The sequence below is a fragment of the Pinus tabuliformis genome, chromosome 6 (genome assembly GCF_031772625.1).
Source record: "Pinus tabuliformis cultivar Carrire ecotype Pingquan chromosome 6, CPIR1, whole genome shotgun sequence".
Taxonomy (NCBI): domain Eukaryota; kingdom Viridiplantae; phylum Streptophyta; class Pinopsida; order Pinales; family Pinaceae; genus Pinus; species Pinus tabuliformis.
In genome coordinates, this window is record NC_142292.1 from 1,738,239,764 (window position 1) to 1,738,263,580 (window position 23,817).

Here is a 23,817-nt window from a genome sequence, read left to right on the forward strand (position 1 = left end):
AACAAGAATTAGCAATTTGTTATTTTCAACTTTTATATAGAGATTGCTATCTGCTGATCCTTTTGAAAAGCCTTGTTGGTGAAGATATTTGTCCAACCGATAGTACCAAGCCCTTGGGCTTGTTTGAGCCCATAGAGAGCCTTTTTCAATCTGCATACAAGGTTTGGATCATTCCCAAGAATGAACCCATCTGGCTGCTCAATATATACTTCTTCTTCTAAGTCTCCATTCAGGAAGGCTGATTTCACGTCCATTTGAAATACCTTGAAGTTTTGAAAGCTTGAGAGAGCAAGGAACATTCGGATGGCCTCTAGTCTTGCCACAGGAGCAAAGGTCTCTTCAAAATCTATTCCTTCTTGCTGTGCATACCCTTTACAAACAAGTCTGGCCTTGTTTCTAATTACTTCTCCATTTTCATTTAACTTATTCTTGAAGACCCATTTTGTTCCTATTACATTCTTATCTTTTGGTCTAGGAACCAATTCCCAAGTGTTGTTCCTTTCGATTTGCTCAAGTTCTTCATCCATTGCTTTGACCCAACATTCATCTTTGCATGCTTCTTTCACATTTTGTGGTTCAATGGAGGAGAGTAGAGCCAAGTAGCTTGAAGCTTCTGCAAGTGTCCTTCTTGTTTGTACTCCTGCTTCTTTCTGCCCCACAATCTGAGTTTCTGGATGATTCTTTTGGACATATCTGGATGGAGTCTTCTCTTCTATTCTTGTCTGCTCCTCTGGTTCTTCTTGAGATTCTTCTTCTTCTTGAGGTTCTTCTTCTTCATCATTTCGCCTTTGAGAGTAACCTTCATCTTCTTCATGATGAACTTGCCTAGGAATATATCCCTTCTCATCAACCACTATATCAATACTGTCAACAATTCTGCCAAGTCTTTTATTGTAGCACTTGTATGCTTTGCTATGTGGAGAATAACCAAGAAGAATGCCCTCATCTGCTCTAGGTTCAAGTTTGCCAAGTTGCTCATCAGTGTTCTTAATATAACATTTGCTCCCAAAGATTTTGAAATGCTTCACGGAAGGAGTTTTACCACTCCAAAGCTCATGAGGTGTTTGAGTGCTGTTTACTCGGACATTTGTTTTGTTAAGAATGATAACAGCAGCATGTGCGGCTTCTCCCCAGAAGGTTGCAGGAGTACCTGATTCATCGAGCATAGCACGAGCCATTTGTTGGATAGTTCTGTTCATTCTTTCCACAACCCCATTTTGCTGAGGAGTTCTAGCTGTAGAGAATTCTCTTCTTATCCCATGTTCATCGCAGAAATCAAAAAATTCATTTGATGTGAACTCCCCACCTCTGTCAGATCTGAGGCACTTGATTTTGTGTCCTGATTCATTTTCGGCCAATGCTTTGAAGGATTTGAATTTTTCGAATGCTTCATCTTTGTGCTTCATAAGCCCTAACCAAACAAACCTTGAGAAATCATCAATGAATAATATCAGATATTCTTCTCCTCGAGGTGACCTTTTCCTAAATGGACCACATACATCTGTATGGACTAGCTCAAGAGGCAAGCTAGCTGATCCTTCCTTCTCTGGAAAGTTAGTTCTGGTCTGCTTTCCAAACTGACAAGATTTGCATATGGTGTTGTCTGGAATTTTGATATCTGGAAGATCGCGAACTGCCTGATATTTGCATGCTTTCCTTATTTGTGAGAAGCTTAGATGTCCCAACCTTCGATGCCATAACCAGTGCTCTTCATCCTTGCTAAGATAGCATTGTTGTTGTTCTTCTTCAAATATGTACAGATTATTTGGAGTTCTTTTGCCTTTGAGAACTGTTTTACCTGTATCAAGATCACGAACAAGACATCCATTCGATCTGAAAATAACCTCTGTTTTTTGATCACACATCTGGCTGACACTTAGAAGATTATGTTTCAATCCATCAACATACAAAACATTTCCAGCCTTGACCTTTTCTTTTAAAGGAGCAATACCTTTTCCTTTTATAGTAGCAGGAGTATCATTTCCAAAAGAGACTTTCTTTCCCTTTTCTAAAGTAGAATAAGATTCAAGTTTTTCTTTATCACCTGTCATATGTTTCGAACATCCACTGTCAATGTACCATAGATTTTCTTGTCCTTCTGCATAAAATGCTATCCCACATCTTTCTGTTTGAGGTTCCTTTATTCTCCATGTTTTGGTGCTTGTGGCTTGTTCCTTTTTCTCCTGAAACCTGCTCCTGCATTCAGAGTCTTTATGACCAAAATTATTGCAAATAGAACATTCAACTTCATTTTCAAGCACCGAAAAGTTGTTATAGGTCCTTTTTGTAATCCCTGTCATACTTCTTTGTTTTTGAGCTTCCCTAGTCATGATTGTTTTATATGCAACACATTGAGCTGCTCTGTGACCAAAGTTGTGGCAAGAAAAGCATTGTCCATTGAAGAAGCTTCTGCGGTTATTGAATCTACCAGCCAACTGATTGTAATTTCTATTTTCATCTATTCTTGAGCCAAACTGAGAAGATTTTACCTGTGGTTGGTTGTAGCTTTTGTTCATCCTTAAGGAGGATTGTCCCTGATAGTTTCTGTTTGTAACTCGTCCCTGCTTTACCTGATTATCTTCATTGTTCTTCCGCTCATTTCCTCTTGCTGCATCAAGATAACTTTTTGAGGTGGATGCTTGAGAGGTTTCTCCATTATAGCCCAAACCTGTTTTGTTTAGAGGAGACCGCTGCACACTAATAATCTCATCCAAGGTTTCAGATCCTTTGACAAATTTAAGATTAATAGTTTTTGTTTTCTCAATTTCTTTTCTGAGACCAACAATTTCACCTTCTAGTTTTTCAAGATGTTTTTCCTTTTCATCAATCTGAAATTGCAAAGTATCAATAATCACATTCCTTTCTTCTATGCTTCTCTTGAGTCTAGTGATTTCATTATAGAGATTATCCACATCTATAGCATCCTCATAATCATCATCTTCAAATGCCATTAACAGCTTATATTTATTACCTTGTTCATCTTCATCACTGTTTGATAAGCCATCACTATCTTCATGGGTGTAGTAGCTTTTCCTATTTGCACTTTGTTTCTTGTTCCATCTAGCAGGTTCTTTTCCTTTATCCTTATAAGGACATTTTGCAGCATAATGACCTACTTTCCCACAAGCAAAACATTTGAAAGGTAGCTTACCTCTGAACCTTCCAGAACCCCTTTGAAGATTTCTGACAAAATTTGATTCTTCTTCCTCTTCTTCTGGAACATGGCTTGCTTCATAGTAATCTTCTTTTCCTGATGCCTTAAAAGCAGCTTCCCTTCTGTCAGATGGACCTCCCTTTCTCATTTCATAAGCGGTTAGAATTCCATGTAGCTGAGACATAGTGAGAACACGGAGATTTTCTTTTTCTTCTATTGCAGATACTTTAGATTCAAACTTGGGGGATAAAGATCTTAGAACCTTTTGAACTACTATAGTTTCTCTTATTTCTTCACCCAAGTTTTTCATACAATTAACAATCTCATCTACCCGAGAAAATAATTAGCCACACTTTCATCATTATACATCCTGAGAGTCTCATATTGAATCCTGAGTGTTTGAAGTTTAGCTTCCTTTACCTGTTCATCTCCTTCATAGCTAGTGATCATTTTGTCCCATATTTCTTTTGCTGATTTGAAGTGCATGACCTTCATGAATTCTGTTTGAGATATACTTCCTAATAGGGTAGCGACTGCTTTTGCATTTGTTTCATATGCCTTTTTTTCATCTGGATCTGTAGGAGTAGCTGAAGGAAAAGCATAGCCTTTTTCTACAATGTCCCAAACTTCTGTACCAAGAGATTGAAGATATGCAGTAACTCTTACCTTCCAATAATTGAAATTTGTTCCATCAAAAACCGGTGGCCTGATTGATGCTTCTTTCTCGTAGTTGCTCATGATGAATGATCTTCCTTCAAGCGATCAAGCTTCTCTGAAGGACCTGCTCCGATACCAATTGTTGGAAATAATACTGAGAGGGGGGGTGAATCAGTATTATCAGATTAATCAAACTTTTAAATGCCCAAAAGCATATACGCTACTTCAGTTAAGTGAACCAGCGTGTACACGCTACTGTGACGAAGTAAAACAGCGTATAAGCAGAAAACTCACAATTTAGTTGGCTTATTCTTCAATTAAGTGCATCAGGACATTATTCATCATATTAACAGTAAACATGTGCAGTATAACAGAACAGATAAAAAGCCACACACATGAACACCAAGATATAAGGTGGAAACCCAATGTGGGTGAAAACCACCTGCTGCAAGTTGTCTCTATCTTTCTTAATATGAAACTTCAGTTTACAATCTTTTGTACTGGTGCAGCCTTATACCAGTACGCAGGCTACAACCTGCAGAAGGCTTCAACCTTCTCTCGTTCTCCAAACTTCCTTGGAAGGGAGCTCCAACCCCCTTTGCTTTTGTACTAGCCAAGATACTAGTACGTAGGTGCTGACCTACAATCTTCCTTCTTCCAGGTATCACTTTTCATACATTTTCAGACTTGGATATTCCTGAAGCACAACATTACAATCTGAAGACCACAATTCATTCAATTTTCACAACAGATCATTGAAGCATAAAACAACCCAACTTTGAATCACTGAACCACTGAACCCTGTCAATCACCAGTTACCAGAACACAGAGCAGACTACAGAACTCTGTAATAACAGTCAGACCCCACTGTAAACCAAAATCAAGCTTCAAAAGATATACGCTACTTTAATGAGCAGAAACCGCGTATACACGCCCTTTTACCGAAGCCAACCTGCGTACAGATCTAAAAATAAACTTTCTCAACTTGCAGCTGTACCAGATATTAGTTAGACTCAGAACGTAACATTGCGACAATATGCAGATCTAGAAATACGCATAATCAACCATATCATGATAGTGCATTTCAAACCATTAGATCCCGATCTATCCTTAGATCTAGTCTTGCATTAACCGATGTGATCTCTCCTTGGCTTAGATCAACCAACTCAGAACCTGCATATCAGATCTCTTTCTCTCTTAGATATTCATGCCTTGTCGAAAGATGATCTTTGCCTAATGATCTTCTTCTCCTTATATAGCCTTAGGCCTTTCTCAATACCAAGAGCCAAAACCATAGTAACACAATACCATCAACTTTAAAACTAGGGATCGACACGCCCGTCGAGACATAATGGTCCGAAATCATAGGCACAACTTCCAAGGTCTAACCACCATGAACCAAAGGAACCTTTCCACATACACGCTCTTTTTCTGAATCGAACTTGCGTGTACACGCGACTTGGGCTTAACGAAACAGCGTGTATGAGTTTCCTTGGCATGCTGTACTGAGATCTGTCTTCTGATTAAGTTGCCATCACCTGTACCAACTTCTGAGCACCTGTACCATCCACTGAGTGAGTTGCCATCAAGGACAACACTTGAACCATAATGCCAACATCTATGTTTTTTTTATGGTGATGGAAACATTACAACAAATGATAGTTTTTGTTCATTATCCAATGCATGCATGATCACCAGGGTCAATGAAAATGACAACTACATGGTTTTGTTTTCAACCTCCCTTCAAGGACATGCTACTTCTTTATTTTCTAACCTACCTAATGAATTATTTTCCACTTGGAATGAATTTTCCTACTAGTTTAACTGGAAATTTGGGAAGTGAGATAATCCCTATGATCATATCAAAAACTTTAACCAATTATCCATGGAAAAGGGGGAAAGCATATGCTCTTTCAATCCCATATTTATTAATCTTTACAACCTTATCCCTAAGTTTATTCGACCCACCAGTATGGTTTCCTATCTACATTATTATCATATTATACCTCCTCCTTACCAATGGTAGCTAGAGGAGAAGAGCATTGACGCCCTTGACAAAGCCTTGATCACTTGCATGAATTACGAAGAGCAGATCTGTAGAACTGGTTTCTCTATTACTCTTAATGGCATGCATACCAATTCCTCTTCTTTATTGTTTATCATTCAAGACTCACATGATCAGATGTGTTGTCTTGAGAATGGGATTTCGAGTTGGTTCTTACTTGAATCCTTCATCGACTCTCCTCACCTGAAACTTGATTATGATTCTTATGCCTTTGGTGATCAAGAGTCACCATGCAATTATGTTCACAATCACATCATCAAATGTGATGACCATTTTTTTTCCCTAACTTGAATTCCTTTAAATTTGAAAGTGATCAAATTTCATCTTAAGATTCCAATTCTCCTGTCATCTATCACACATTTTCATACCATGATGTTAATTCCCATATTGATTCCAACCTCCTCTACCTTGTGTTTGATGTCATGTATAATGATTGTAGTAATGAATGGTCAAGTCATGATTGTGGGAATTGCTTCGTTGATGCGAATGATGATTTATTCTTTGATGAGCTCGAGAATGAGGTCCTTTATCATGAAAGGTCAACTTTTTATTGTGAGATAATTTTTCTTCATATGGATGACAAAACATTCTTTGATGAGCCCAAGAATGAAACTGTTACTTTTGAATTTAGGGAAGTTTCATCAGTTGAGTGTGTCGAATAAGAAGTGTTCAGGTTTTGTGGGTCTTCTTTTGTTCATGATATGAATAATGTTCATCATGTCTTGGATGTGGTTTTTAATGTAAACCCTAACTATGATTTGTCTACATCCTTTTATGTTTCTAGTCTAGGACACGAGCTAATGCTTGTTGGTTGGCACATCATGAAACATGGAAAATTTTACTTTTGGCTTTTTGTTAAACGAATTTAACTATCATTCACACTTGTTGGTTGGGATGGTGGTCATCTTTGCTTGATTTCCACCCAACAGGCTATTAATCTTGCACATAAGATTCAAGACTCTCTCCTATGAGCTTAGTTTTGTCTTGTATGATTGAATGAGAAAGACTTGAACTCTTAACCTTGTATATAAATAGAACCTTTTAAAAATAAAAATAAAAATAAAAATAAAATTATAATACATAAAAAAATTACTTTCTTTTACTCTAATTCTTTACTTTCGACATCGTTTTGAGCCTTATATCTTGTTGGTTTTGTCATGTTTTTGTTTCATGTTTCTCTTTTTTGTCTATGCTTGTGGTTATCATCACTTTTGTTTGATTTAACTCATTTTTTCCTCATGAAAGTAATAATTGATCAACTCACGTGCCCCCCATGCTCATTCCTTGTTGTTACGAAGAAAGGTGGAATTTAGTTAGGTTTGCATGAGTCACTAGTAAAAAGAAGATATATGTATGCAAAACTTATCACTAATATACCAATTTTTTTTATGGGAATAGGGAAAACAACAAAAAATTAAATTCCTCCCATGCTCATCTTTGTAGATCTCCCTGGAACAAACTTTTATTTTCTCATGTGAAGGCTCCCGCTCGAAGGCAATGCTTGTCACACTTGTGGATATTCTCTTCCTACCCATTCTTCTTTCATGATGAGTGAATTGGTTTTCCCTATGCACCCCCCTAAAGGCTCTTATTTTTCCTCACTAATGACCTATTCTCCTTATCTTGAATATTTCATACTTTGTCCCACTTTCGTCATCCCCTCTAGATTATTTACCTTGCACCTATTATGTTCCTATACCAATAGGAGTCATAATTTTTGAATGGACGAGGTCAAATCTGTAATATGTACATACCTTTGCTTTCTACAAATGTTTTCCATATTCAAAAAAACAAAAAAAAATAAAAAATGTAAAGAGGGTATGTCCTAAAAGAAAAATCAAAGGACAAAAAGAATAAAGAAAAAGGTCAAAAAAGATGAAAAAATGAACCCCAAAAACAAAAAGACCATGAAAGTGTGCAAGTCCAAATGCCACTACTATTTACTTTTCTGCATAATAATGATTGTGTGCAACTTGTTATTCATGCCACAATCCATGGTAATCAAACAATTTAATCTTGGTTATTCCATGTTTTGAATTTCATGCTTAGAGATAGAGAATAAAATCTGACCAAACTGTTTAATCTTGGCAGATAAGTAGATAGATAGAGTAAATAAAAGGAGCTCAACAGTTTAATCTGAGCCCTTGGATGTAATAAGGATAGATTTATTTAGATTACTATTGTAAAAGAAAAGAAAAATGTTTTAATAAGGGTTTTCCAGCTTAAGTGCACCCTAATAAAGAGAAGTAAAAATGGTAGGATGAATAGGTGGGTAAGTAGAAGAATGGTTGTAGAATTGTGATGCTTGTTAGATAAAAGCATGTTGATCACCTTCATCATCAAAGTTCCAAGTATGGATAATAATTGGGCATGTATCAAATCCACAAGGTCAAATTAATTAACCTCCCTCACTCATTACATTTTTCACTTACTAATTTCCAAGGAAAGTCTTAAAGTACCTAAAAATCTTACGTTAAAGGGGCTCAGAGAATTTCTCTAACTTTTGGAGGGACCGGACCCTCGGCCCAATAACTTATAGGTTCTAAGTACTAAAATCCCCTCATAAACATTCACTCCCTCCATAAACATTCATCTCACCTAAAAATCCCTTTTCCTAAGGTGAAATTACCATTTACCTAGGGAAATTAATAAACCTTACCTAGAACCCCCTTTGTTTACATAAAAACCCACAAAAGCATTAAGCCTAAGTTATAATGTGTAAATTTAAATGCATGAACAAATGTGTCAAGACATTATACTTAGTGCAATTTGTTCCCATTTCCATTTCATATTAACTTTAACTTTTATTATATTTAACTCTCGAAAAATAAACCTCTTTCCCGTATATTTCATTAAAATCCCAAATGTTAAATATCCCACCCTGATGATTTGGAATATAAAACATATTAAGTAAATAAATTAGATGGATTAATTAGTCAATTTGCGACTAATTAAGAGCCATAACCCTCCACCATACAAAAAGTGATTAATTGACCAAACGTGATTAATTGATAACCTTCCCCCAAACAGCTCACCCCCAACATCATTAAGCCACCCTAACCCGCAATAAAAATCCCTTCGGGCCCCTCTATTAACTCCTCGATCAAATCACACTACTGATCATTGTACGATTTGACCCATTCAGATTTAACGGCTATCGCTCATATCGGGCAGCCTCCGACGCCGACCTTTACCTGCCCAATGTGAGTGGTTTCACTATTCACCCCGCAGCAACGTGTCACCTGATGAATGGCATTAGGTGGGCCTCTCCCAATACCACCAAGTCCCCAAAAGCGGTGCGATAGATTCCGCTTACTACCTCTGCTTACCACCTTCACTACACGACAAAACATCACCTTCGTCAATTGGCGCCAATTGTCGCTTTTCCATTACACCCACCAAAAATCATTGACTTTGTAGTTAAACCAAAAATACTCATTATTTTTGTTTTCTACCAAAAGAAAAAACCTTATGTTCTCCATGAAAACACAAAGTATGTTCGAACTGTCAACCTGCTACAAATCGTCAACCTCCTGAAGCCACTAAACTCCAGATTACCATTGCAGACCTGTGCACTCCCTGCGAATAGTGCACTTGTACCATTAATCCATTCAAACAACCGAAACCAGGTATTTACCCTATTTTCAACTGAGAAACCCTGTTTTCATGCCAAACCTGAGTTAAATTTCTATAAAAATTAAGTAATTTGGTATGTTACGCTGTCTGATAGTCCTAAGATACTCTGTGATAAGCTAATTTTTCCATATTTCCTTGAAATTCTTTTCCCCCATCCTTGAATCCACAAGAACCAAGGGTGGATGCCCCAATTGCTTTGAATATCATCCCAGTTACTACTCGCCACAGAGATTTAGACCATCTTCCCCTGGCTAACAAAGATTTTCATATTAAAGACCTCATCTTTGAAGAATCCCCTTTGAAATTGCATTGCAGACACCAAGATAACTACTTGAACCATGCAGATAAGCTAGGCCTTTGGGAATCAAACCTACCAAAATATCAATTCCCCGGTGTTCATGTCTTCCCGGAGATTATTCACTACTATCATGCAAACTATGACCCTATCATGAGAGCTGTAATGACCCCAGATCTGAAAGTCCTATTCACTATCACTGCAGAATCCATAAATGAGATGTTACCGTTGCATCCCGATGAAAACCTAACCCCCCTTACCATTGCTGATTTGCTTGACATATTCTCCAAGCTATCTAGTTCCAGAAGTACTCAAATCCTCCAGACTTTCATTGTTGAAGAAAAATACATGCCAAAAGACCCCCCTCCTTACATGTCATCCTTCTTTTCTGGTCTAGGCAAAGATATCACATCAATGATATCATGCATTTTAGGTTTTACCACTAGTGAATATGTAGATGATATCGTTGTTTCCTACATGTCTATTTTTACCCCTAGCTAGCCTCCTGCAGTCAAATTTGATTATGAAAAATTCATCTCAGATAAGATGCATGATCAATTTTTGAGATTGGAAAATGAAAGAGTGTTCAAATATTCATCAGTCCTATACCATTTATTTCTTTACTATCAGACTGATAAGTTTCCCTTCTCTATCCAAAAACTTGATACCAAAGGGAATCCTAGATCTGTCATCTTCTGGACCCCTCTGTTCCACAGGTCTAATTCTCCCTACCCATATACAGATTTCATTGATCTATTTGTACACCCAGTGGCTACCATGTTGCTAGGAAGCCCTCCTCCCAGAATCAGTGCAGACATCAGGAGGATCTTGCAATTGTCAAAGCAATACAAAGTAGGGGATTGGTACTTGTACCAAAACCATACAGAAATCAGAATCTATGGATGTGAGTTACCACCTTACAAAATGCCAAAGTACCTCCTCATGAGATTATTTTCTCTCAAGTACTACAGACAAATAATCAATTCAAATGAGGTGCATTTTGTTAGAACCAAGAAAAAGACCCAACTAAGAAAAAAATATCATCTTGGCCCTTTCATTTGTAATAGTAGAGAAGTAGGAAAGGAGGTAGATGAAATCCTCCAAAGGTTGAAATTAAAATAGAGTTTCATGTGGACCTATGATCCCCACAACGTTATTTGTAATAGGAGAAAGAAAAATAAGCTATCTCCTTACATCCACCATAGGATCCCCCAAATTGAACAGTATACCAATCATTATTTGAATGGGTGGAAAACACATTAGTTGATCAAGATAGTACAGAGGTTGTCATTGACAATGTATTGATGGATTTAAATAGGAGGCTTGATGAAGATTTATTTGTACAGGTGCTTGGAGAAACTCCATCTCAAAGGCAGTCACAGGAACACAGTGGATAGACTTCAGAGCAAGTAGTGCCATCAGGCCAACCAGGATCATCAGAGTAGGCAGAAGATTCAGAGCTGCCTAAGATTTCAGAGGGGCTCAATCAAATAGAACAAAATATAATCAATCCCCCCATTTTGCAGACTCCTCTAAATGAGGAGAAAAATCCAAAAAGAAACAGAGAGGAGGCCACTCCTTCCACCATACCTATTAATCAAACCTATGCTAAGAGGCAAAGGTTAAATCCATTTTCTGAATAGGAATACACCGAGGAAACAACAGGCAACACAGTGGCAGAAAGAACTGGTAGTGTGCATACTATCCCTTCAGGAGGTACACCATCTACCTCACAGTTCCAGGTATTAGAGAGGTAACAGAGCACAGAGGTATCTTCCTTCAGGGCTCCTTTTGGTCAGAGCCAGGATATCAAAGAAAAGTACAAAGAAATCAAGGCAAGGAACAAAAAACTAAAGGCTCAAACCTATGCTCATTATCTCAGAATGGCTCCAACAAACCAAATAAGGGTGATGTCAGCCTTTGACATAAAGGAAGGAAAAATGTAGATGAGATTTCTTAAGCCAACTGTGCAACAACCAAAATCAATGGCTGACTATTTGAAAACTGATTTTGAAGTTTTGGCAAAGGATATTCATCCTATTGACCAAATAGAGTTGCATAAACAAACAGGTGAGATGGTCTACTCTACATTGACCAACAAATCAATCACAGCTCATCAACTACATAACTCATTGAATAACACATCTGCACAACTTCAATTGCCAAAGGCCTCTTCTTAGGCCAAAGACACTAGAATAAAGACTTTGGATGACTTGGTCATACAGCTGGGACATGATCCCAAGGATGTCAAAGCAGAAAAGCAATTAATAAAGAAGAAAAATGATGACATAGCTACACTAAAGAAGCAGCTCAAGATTCCTCCTCTTCACCATCCTCAAACTACTGAAGTTTTAGAAAAATAGAAGGAGGAAGAACTTATGGACCTAGTCCTTAAGTTGAATGATCAATTAAAGGAAACTAAGAAAGAATTGGAGAATTTAATATAGTCCAAGCAGAGTGAGCTGGCCACCACTCCTCAGACTATAATACCTACAGTTTCCATAGCAGTACCCTCCACCTTGGCAGCTTCCTTGGCACCAACAATTCCAACAGTAACAACATTGCCAGTAGCAGGTACTACTTCAGCCACAGGTACATCGACTAGCAGAGGTATAACAACAGAAAAGGTAGATGAATTGGTTAAGGCTATGGAACAAATGAGCATCCAGGCCACAGAACTCAAGAAACTCAGAGAGCAAGTGACAAGCCTAGAAACTAGTTGTTCACTTGCAGAAATACAACACAAAGAAGAGACTCAGAAAAACCAAAGGATGGTACAAAGAATAAGGATCCTTGAAAATGATTTGACTCTAGAAAAACAATTGAGAGACATCAAGGATATACTGTGGACCAATATCATTGATTCCATCAATGATATTTGGTCTTCTATTCTGGTTATTTTTGACCAAATTGAATTAGTCAAAATAGCCATGGAAGCCATACAAAGACAATGGAATAATTGGGAGACAAGCCTAAGGAAGCAAATCAGTTGATATATTTTTTGAACAATAGAAACAGGTACCAGCTGGATGAATTAGAGATTCACTACAGAACAACAACTATTATTGAGACAAAGAAGGTTCTTACTAAAAGGAACCTAATGCTTAATTTGGAGAAAATATGTCAAAGCATTCAAGCAGATATTGGCAACTTCATGTTAAAATATGACATTTTGGAAGAAAAAAGACTTCCTAGTCCTCTGGTCATACATGAAAAATTGACACAGGAAGAGTACATTGAAAAATTGAGTAAACGGTCCAGGAGCCAAGCTAGTTCCTCAGGAGTAAAATCATTGCCTATAGGAAAGGTACTTTATGATGGCCTGGAGAATCTTTTCTACATAGAACATGAAGTCAAACATTTGTTCACCAGCAAACCCAATTTTGCCAAATATAGAGAAGCTGATGAAGTCTACAGGAAAATGATCAGAATAAAATTACCAGATAGTGAATGGTGGACTAGTTTGACAGATTTACTATAAAGTTACTATAGTAAATTTGTGGGGTAAATCATGTCTGTCGGGTAAAAACAAGTAATACAGGATTAATCAGCACATGTAAAGAGTATCAGTAGGTCAAAGATAAGAGTGAAATTCAGTACATAACTACTAAGGAAACTGTAAGAGCCAAATCAGAATTCCAGTAGACCAACACATTCACAGATAAAGGGACAATAAGAAAACAATTTTCCATCTATCTCTATCTTTGTGTTGAAGATATTTTTTGTTTCCTAGAATAATTCTCATATGGTTATGAGATATTTTGTATTACATTTTGTATAAATGCTTCACAAGTTGAAGTAATTAGTGTGGATTAAAAATAATATCTAGAGGCATTTTGTTTTAAGCTAAGGATCTATTGTATTCAAGACTGGATTGGTTTACTCGATTATGAAATAAAGCTGAGGACATTTCACTCGATTCTTGTGCACAGTTGGAACAAATAAGTATCATTTTCTCATGTTTAAATCTCGTTTTCTCTTTATGTCATGAATTATTCAAATGTGTTTCTTATAAGACCTTAAAAGAAAACAAGGAATGATATCATCAGAATTAGCTTAGGTGCTCTCTGTTTTAACTGTTTGCTTTATTTATGTTTTCTACTAAACTGCCTTGGTCTGGAGATTCTTAATTGCCTCCTTACTTCCATAGTTTATCCCCCCTTTGGCCCATAGTACAGGATTCTTCATTGCCCTTTGCTACTGGCCATCCTTCCTTTCTTCATCTTAATCTCGGTTAAGGATTCTTCATTGCCCTTAGCCTTGGTTAGGAATCTCACCCATTTAAACCTGCAGATTTTCTCTTGTTGTTTTAGCCTATCCTGCGAACTCTTACCTCAGTGATAAATCAAATCTAGTTAAGCTTTTCTTGATTGAATGCATAGCCTAATGGCCTAAAGATTTACTCTGCCCATTTGTCTTCTTAATTCCACCACCCAATCAAAACAAACAACCCTAAACATTAAGAACTAGCCTAAAATCTTATTTAAACAAAGTTAAATCTTAAAGAGAGAGCCATCTCTAGACTTAGGTTGGCTAGAACCTAAGTCCAAAAGATTAGTTTTTGGTTACCTCGGGCCATTCCTTCTTTGATAACTTCTAAGGAAAAAGCCTGAGTGATAACAACACCTCTTGAGTTTCTTGGGGTGTTACTGGTTTGTAGTTGTTGATGAATTTTTCATCAAAAAATATGAACCAATCTCGAGTAATATCTCTTGCCTCACTGTATTTAAATTTTTTGCCTTAAATTTTGTAATATATCCCCTATACCTCATGACGTTCTCGCTCAATTTGTCTCCTAGTCTTATTGGTGTAAATCTAGCATGACCTATCATGTTAGATTTCTCATGAGCCTGAAGGCAAAATAAGAGAAGAGAAATACTCCCTTCCTTTTTCCAAAGAAAAAAGGATTTGTTCCCTATCCTAAGGAAAACCACATGGGCGCTTAATATAAGATATTGTCTCTCAGAAACTCTCAATGTGTTGTCCCCCTCTCAAGCATGTCCATTTTAATGAAAAGAATATGTCCTCTCCCTCAGCCCCTTTATCATTATAACTCAACTCCCTTTATCATTTTATTATTATTTAAGTATAAGTTATTGGATGTCCCCTATATTTCCTGCCAAACCCCTCTATTACTTACCAAAACCTATTTCTTCAATGGATTTTTCATGCCAACTATTAACAAGGCCAAATATATCTTCACTCTTGCTAGTTGGAATACCTGTTTACATGGATATAAACTCTAGGGTAGCATTCTCATTACTTCTCATCAGTCACCATGAAGTTTGAGATGTTGATGTAGCGTTGAAGCAGAACTTTAATTTGAAACCATCAACATTTCCTTTAGAATTGAATTCTGGAAAAGGAAATATATATATATATATATATATATATATATATATATATATATATATATATATATATATATATATATATATATATCTATAGAGAGAGAGAGAGAGAGAGAGAGAGAGAGAGAGAGAGAGAGAGAGAGATTATTTAACAACATTTGGATTTGTTTACTACTTCACAATTTTGGAATTTATGGCTGTATTGTGTAATAAAATAGTAATAAATTTCTGCTGAATTTTAGGACGTGTTAATGAGATTATTTTGAGTTTATTCCACTTGGATTGAAGCCTGAAAACATCCAAATTAATAAAAATAATTACCCCATATCATTTTTGGTTGAATAATGTAGGAATTTGGGTACTTAGATTAACTTACTGGCTCATTATTACGAAATTTCTGGTTTTTAGTAGTAATTTTCTGCTGAATTTTAACACGTGCTAACGAAGCTATTTCAAGTTCATTCCACTTGGATTTAAGCCTAAATCCATTCAATTTAATAGCAACATTTACCTTGTAGTGTTTTCATTTGATTAGCTTTGGAATTTGGTAGGTTAACTTGAGAAACATGGATAATAGCAATATCTACCTTGTAGTGTTTTCATTTGATTAGCTTGGGAATTTGGTAGGTTAACTTGAGAAACATGGATCCTATAACAATCTTGTAGAAATGGAAAGTTTCTCGTAACAAATTCTTTTCAAGCTCTTATTCACTCCAAATTCATGGTAGAAGTATTATTATAGCTTATCAATGCTCTAAGGCCACTTTGGTTTAGCTAAGGCCTGGTTAGGTCGCCATTTCGCTTTTACATTGCTTGCCTCTTGAATGTTGAATTTTGCAATTAGTTTAGATTTCCCTTCCACAATTTACTTTAAGAAAAGTGTGATTTCCTTCATGCAAGAGTAATCTAGGACTTTCCTTTCCTACAAAATATAATAGATTTCCTTTAATGTCACTTCCTTTCCATCAAGATAGATTATATTTTCTTGGTTTTCATTGTGCTTTACATTTTTGCAAATAGAATAGATTTCATTTTTTTCATTTACTTGCCAGCAAAAGTAGAATATGTCTGCTTATTTATATTTATCTTTTGCAACTTAGGACTGGCATCTTACCTAGATCTATGCTCATGTGAAGCTGTTTCATTGCCTTGTTTTACCTGCATCCATGGGAGTCAAATTAGGTATAGGAAGGTGTTTGTTGCACATATAGTGTCGACCCCTCTTAAGTTTGTATGAATCTCAAATTGATAAATGAAGTGTGTAGCCTTGGGAGTTGCAACATTCTTGTTGCAATATCAAAGCTCATCATTTTTGGGCATTGTTGTCGGGTAGGGTGTGAATGCAAACACTCTCTTATTCTTGTAATGATTGCCTCTTTCTTTTCTGCATTCATATTTTCTGTAAAAACAAAAAAATTCATTAGGAATGTTTTATTGCATTGCATTAGCATTCTCATTCAGTTTTTTTATAAAAACAAAAAAATATATTTCTAATACCACAAACCCCCCACTTGATCATGTGTTGCAATACGAACCACATCACCATCCACTTTTGTAGTTAGAAGAAGAATATTTGGTAGAGAAGATTGAAGGAGGCATGGAGCAACTTTACTTTGTCAACCCATATCAACAAGTGTCTTATCCTCCCCAAAAAAAACCATATCAAGGATCTTATTCCATTCATTCTTTTGAACCATATCAACACCAACCTCCTTAATGGGTTGATCCATATTTTCCACAATATTCATGGTCTTATCCTCCCCAACCTATAATTCCTTCTTTCAGTCATATTGCCACCAACCTCCTCAATGGGGTGATCCATATTTTCCTCAACATTCATGGTCTTATCCTCCCCATTATACCATTACTTTTTTTTAGTCATATCAACACCAATGTCTTCAATGGAGTGATCCATATTTACCTCAAAATCCTCAATATCCTCCATACCAAACTTAATTCTATCCATACCATCCACCTTGACCACAACCAAAACCTCAACCACAGCCATTTCAAAGACCCACTCCAACTCAATTATCTACACAACCATTTCCAAACCCAAATAATAGTAGAACTCAATCCACTTACAATGCTAAGGTACAAAATTTAAAAATGACTCCCCTTGATCGAAATGATATTCATCTTAGATCAAGAAGAGTATTGCAAAAAACAGATTCTTTTGCTATCATTGAAGAACAACATGAAAAAGAAGAAGATCTAGAAGAATCATGGACCACATTTGATGGAGAGAAACAATTAGAGCCTGAGATTGAATAATTTCTACTATCCTTATCATCAGATCCTCCATGTGAAATAAGGGTTGTAGATTTGAAGATGAGGTTGGAGGATGTGTAGTTTGGAAGTCTCGACCAATCACTCTTGCAACTTCTATAGGGATTAGGATAACTTTAGATCATAGCTACATATTAACCTCAGAATATTCAGGCAAGACCGATGGGTGTTTTAGCCAGCCCTAGAAACCATAAATGGGAGACTCGCCATGCTCGGATTTGTCTCAGCTGTCGGGGTGGAGATAGCGAGCGGGAAAGACCTCGCCACCCAACTGGCCAGCGGAGGAGTTCCACTGTTTATTGGAAGCGTGGTTCTCTTCACACTTTCTTTTGTGATACCCATGTTCAAGGGAGTGTCAAAAGAGAGCAAATCACAGGAAATAATGTCTTCTGGGGCAGAGATGTTGAATGGGCGTTTTGCCATGATTGGCCTCGTTGCGCTGGCCTTGACTGAATACCTCAAGGGAGGTCCTCTCATCTCATGATCATCATCAGCTCTGTACCAAACTTCATACCCCTCTTAGTGTAGGTTGTAATCGAACCCAACTTGTATTCACTCTGCTATCACGAGATGCAACTGTAACAAATTGTTTTGGCAGTTTATGATATATTTGACAAGTTCATTCACAATCAATCATATAAATATATTTCTGATCAGTACATCTTTGGCAGAAACTCTGATTACAATTTGGCACGCTATAATTGACACCAACCATTACCAAGTTCCTAACAGGTTGATCTAACTTGGAAGGATAAAAACAAGCATAGCGATCAGTAACACAAACAAACTTTTATTCATTTGGTACCCGTAAATTTCTAAATTCCGTACTAACTAAATATTAATAATTATTCCAAAAATACTAGTAATTATTCCAAAAGTGCAGCCAAAGAACTAAAATTTTTTAAATTGCAAAAATTTATAAGGAATTTATTAGTACATATATGCCATATGTTATATGTATTTACATATTCAAATTTAAATAGATATTATAAAAAATAATATTTTAGTTTTATAAATTTTTATTATACATTAAGTTGTACATATTTATATATAATTATTTAATATATTCCTCTAAATATATAAATTATTTCTATAATTTAGATTATATATATATATATATATATATATATATATAAACATTAGTTTTGATATATCTTTAACAAAATACTAAAATCATAGAATAACCAATGTTAGAAATAATCATTTAAACTCAATTAAAATGAATGGATTAAAAAATATATGGTTTATATTATATTATTAATTAATATTATTTTCTACAAACTAAATAAGATCTATTTATAGTGTATTTTAATTTATATATGAATGAAAAGCGGTGATATTTTAATTTCATATATAATCCCAATTAAAAAACAAATTTGATACATCATTCATAAAATACCCAAAGTAAAAGATAAAAGCATAGTGTGCAAAATTTAAGGAATAAAAAAAGCCATTAAATTACCCCTACCAAAAATTATTTTTTTTAACTAGAATAGTACACATAAAAGAGAATCAAATATGCTTAAAATCATGGACCTCGGTTGAACAAATGTACTTGTATTAGTGCTTGTAGTTTCCATGTCAAATGGCTAGGCATTTGTGTATAATTTTTTTCGTTTGTCAGGAGTTGTTGTACTCTTGGAAAATGGTAAGCTTTACAGATCAATTAGATGGCCACACAATTTAGTTATGGGCTTTTATGCTAGTCCCATAGGGATGCACTGCAAGACTTGACAAGCCTCTTTTATGGTTATTTTTATCCCTGTAATCGATGGCTATGTTAGCAAGTACGGGCATTGAAACTTGAGACTGATTCGGGTGAGAAAATGTCATTCAAAGTAAATATGAATTTATAGTTGGGCGGGACTCTAATGTTCTTGTTAGGGACATAATTCAAACTACTTTAATTCATTATAAATTGTTGTAAATAGCTCAAATCCATTAAAATCAAGCGAGTGAAGGTCTCAGAGGCTTTAGAACCCTTGAGGCCACTCTGTTTCATCAGGTCCATACTTTAGATTTTTTGCAATTACTTGTTGAAATTTTTTCCATTTGATGATGGTAAACATTATGGAGTTACAAGAGACTTGATTCAAGCTAATGAATGATAATTTTGGATTAAGTTAAGACCTAGTGCATTTGTGATTCCCATGCCTAGATAACTAACAGGTGCATTAAGCATTTGGATAATTAACAAAAACAAATTCATGCAGGCTGCTGGTGCATTTTCTTGTGATTTCCATCTCTATTGTTTATGTTTCCTATCCCTGGATAAACAATTGGTAGTTTATGTATTACTCCCTCAATAAATAATAAATATGAGTTCCATCCATAACTCGTGTTTTCGATATCCCATGCCTTAATATTCCTATCATTAGTGGTGCATTTGTAATTTCCATTTCTAGGTTTTACAACCTCCTTGCAACTGAATAGTTTTGTTACGTGGAAGGAAGCCTAATTTCGAAGACACTCACGGTTAGAGAAAACAAATGAAGTTGTATAGGTTTAAAGAAAAATATGCTTTAATTCATAGGTCTAAAGAAAATAAATTGTTCCAAATTGTTGTGACCACTCAGGCCATACCCAAATTCATAACTATTAAATAGACATCATCATTATAAGTTGTATACACCAGCACTCAAGCTTAGGCACATATTGAACCTCCACTTCTCCATGAGGAAACCCTAATCTCTATGTGTGCATTATCAGGCATTTTAACTTCATAGACCACATCAAGTTCCATAATGTTGTAGTCCTCATTCATAATGGTGGTACTCATATTTTCATTCATAAGAGAGTGGTAGAATAAACCCATTGTTTTTAATGCCTAGGACACAAATTTTAAATCATGATCCCCAATTGAGGTATAATGAACTGTGGGGGAAAATGTGAAAATGTCAAACTCTATATCGGAGACTATCAACTCAAATCCCATTTATTTTCCATTGATATGGGTGGCTATGATATAATATTGGGGGTAGAGTGTCTATGCACATTGGGATCACTCATAATGTATTTGAAAGAAATCTATATAGATTTCTCTAAAGGGGGACATGTATACACCCTTCAATGGATTTTGGTAAGGTCCCTTGAAATAGTCAATGCCCATAGTATGGAAAAATTATTAAATAAAGGCCACTCTAGAATTATTTGCCAATTTAATTCCATATAAGTTATGGATAATCCATAATTTGACATAAGAAATACTCTTAAATTTTCAATTGTTGCTTCACAAAAATCATCAAGTCTTTCAAACACCAAAGACTAAGTTTATCCATTTTAAAGAAAGCACTAACATAACATTCCCTTGATCCTAGGAATTCAACCACAAAATGTACGTTCTTATTAACACCCTTTTGCACAAATTGATATAAGAAAAAATATCACTCAAGAACTATTGAAGGTGGAGGTCATACAACCTACTACAAGCCCTTACTCATGAGTAGTAGTCTTGATATTAAAGAAGGAAGGAACATAGTGCAAGTGTCCTAATTATTAATGATGTTCTAGATGAAAAGCAAGGAGAAGCTTTTCAATAATAAACATATCAAGGTCAATATGAGTTTTTTGTGATTACTTTCAATATTTATTAAACTTCGTCAACCTTCTAGAGCCTCATGAAAAAAAATTCAAAGCCTTTCTATGCAAGTTTTGCTAGTCTTCTTTGACGATATTATGGTCTACAATAAAGCATTGGAACTACACATAGAGAATGCTGATAATTCATTGAAACTCTTTCGAGATGACCAATTTTTTATGAAGCATTCCAAAGGTGCCTTTTGGGCTCCTAGGTTTGAATATCCATGATTATCCCCATCCTAAAACACTTCGATTTTAAGGGGATTTTTAGGAAATAAATGATACTGCAAAATAATTGTGAACAATCATGGTAAAATTATAGCTCCCCTTACTGTACTTGGCAATGCTGCCTGTGTGTTTCATGACATGTCCTTAACCATCACTTGAGGATCTGTTAGCTCTAGAAATATGTCTGTTTACTAACACCTATGAGTTCTAGTGTAACATAAATCATGATCCCAAAAATTGGTATCAGATACAGGTTCCTTTAGGAATAACTTTACCACTAAAAGGTAAATTGATAGGGCATCATGGCTAAACCAGAAAGCCAGGATGCTTATTCAAGTAAGATACCAGTACTTGATGGTACAAATTATGTATTTTGGAAAGTCAGTATGGAAGCCTATCGCATGTCCCTAGGTGTAGATGTTTGGAGTTTTGTATTAGTTGATTATATTGTCCAAGAAACCCCTCCTACAAATGAAAATGATAAAAATGTTTATGGGAACAATGAAAAGGCAAAGAGTGCAATTCTCTTTGGCCTTAATCAATATGACCTTGTAAAAGTAATTCAATGTAGGTCAACTAAGGAATTATGCTACAAGCTCTAGAATAGTTATAAAGGAGATGAGAAAGTTAAACAAGACAAACTTCAAGCAATTAGAATGAGGTTTGAGAGCTTAAGAATGAATAATGAAGAAAATATACCAGAATATTTTCTTAGATTAATTAGGTAGAAAATATGATTAGAGGATTTGGAGAAGAACTCATGAATGAAGTAGTTTTCTAGAATGTATTGATATCACTTCCTATGAGATTCAATTCTAAGATCTCATCTACATAAGAGATATCAAACTTAAAGTCTCTTTTAATGAAGGCGCTACATGGAACTCTCACTTCCTATGAGATGAGAATAGAAAAAGAGAAGTTTGAGCAAAAGGAGGTAGAATTTAAACCCTCAATGAAGAATAAGGAACACAAATATCACCAAGAATGTTCCAACTATGAATTTGATCAAGAGTTGGCTTAGTTTGCTAGAAAGCTAAAACATGGTTTAGGAAAGTATAAGGGAAATCTACCCTTCCAATTCTTTGAATGTGGAAGGTTTGGGAAATTTTCCTCCAAGTTTCCTTATTGAGATAAGACAAGAGAGGAAAAGGATCAGAAGCCCAGAGATAAAGCTCAAGAATATCATAAGAAGAATCCTTTCAAGAAAAAATGGTCTCTACTCCAAAGAGGATAGTTTTGCATTAGAAGGAAATAGGCAAGAGTCTCCAAAAGATGAGGTTGATGAATTCTTACTCATGGCATTAGAATCTAAATCTAAATATAAGAACGAATCAAACCTCAAGGAAGAAGAAGATGAAAGTGTAGTAGATCTTGAAGGGGAGCTCATCAACGCCCTTGATGAATTAAAGATGACCTGAAGGAAGAAAAATAAAATAAAAGAGAAGTTGTTGTGAGATGAAGAAGGTATGAAGAGTTTGTTTACCAAAGTAAAAAGTTTGAGGAAGCTATTAAGAGTGAAGATAATCTGGCACAACAATTAGAAGAAGAGAAAAATAATTGTAAGAAGCTAGAAGATGAGAGTAACCTCTCGAAATAATAATTGACCAAGAAATGGGAGAAAATGATTATAAAAATATATAAACATGAAAATTTGTCTCTAAAACTCAAGCTTGATGATGCAAAAAGGGTAGAAGAGGTTTTGAATGGATTAATCATTGATTGGGAAATAACTGCCATAGTTTAGAAGCAAAGATTAGCTCCGAGAACAAACCTTGATAAGTCCAAAATTGAGATGGAATTAGACAAAACAATTGTTGAAGAAACAAAGAAACTAAACCATGTTATGAACAGTACAAGCCAAGGGAATTCGAACTTGGATCTGATCTATTCTCAACTTGGATTGCGCAGTAGGGGCGGGCAAAATAGTGGAGGAGATTTGAACCCGTAACTTGTTCAGATCTGAGCTAGTTTGTGTGTAGCATGTGGAGATAGTACTGAGTACTTGTGAGGAGTATTTTACTATGTATTGTTACATGTTATCTATCATTATAATATACAGATAGTTGGGGGTTTTCAGCTGTATGCTTTCCCGATTACATACTGTGTTGATATGTGCGATTGATGTTTCAATGTGCACATGCGATTGTTTTTTTAATTCCGCAAATTGATGATCAATGGTAGAGGAGGTTATGTATTATGCATGCATTGCGCAAATAGTGTATAATCAAGATAATCTCTGTGAATAAGTGTTATATTATTCAAATTTCTACAGAACAAATATTCATCAATCAAAGAGTAAAAATCCAAAAAAAAGAAGTGAAAATTGAGAGAAAGAAAAAATCCTAAAAATTTCTAAAAAAAATTTCAAAACAACAGTCACTAGGGTTCTAAATTTTTAAGCTACTCAAGTTGCCATTTGTTAGTATGAAGCTTCTTGGAAGTTGCACCAAAATCCTTCACTTATGTTAATCGTGACATATAACCCTAACAACAAAAATGAATGGTTTTCATTTCTCTTTAGATCTGAAAAATAAAATATCAAAACCCTACAACAAATAATATA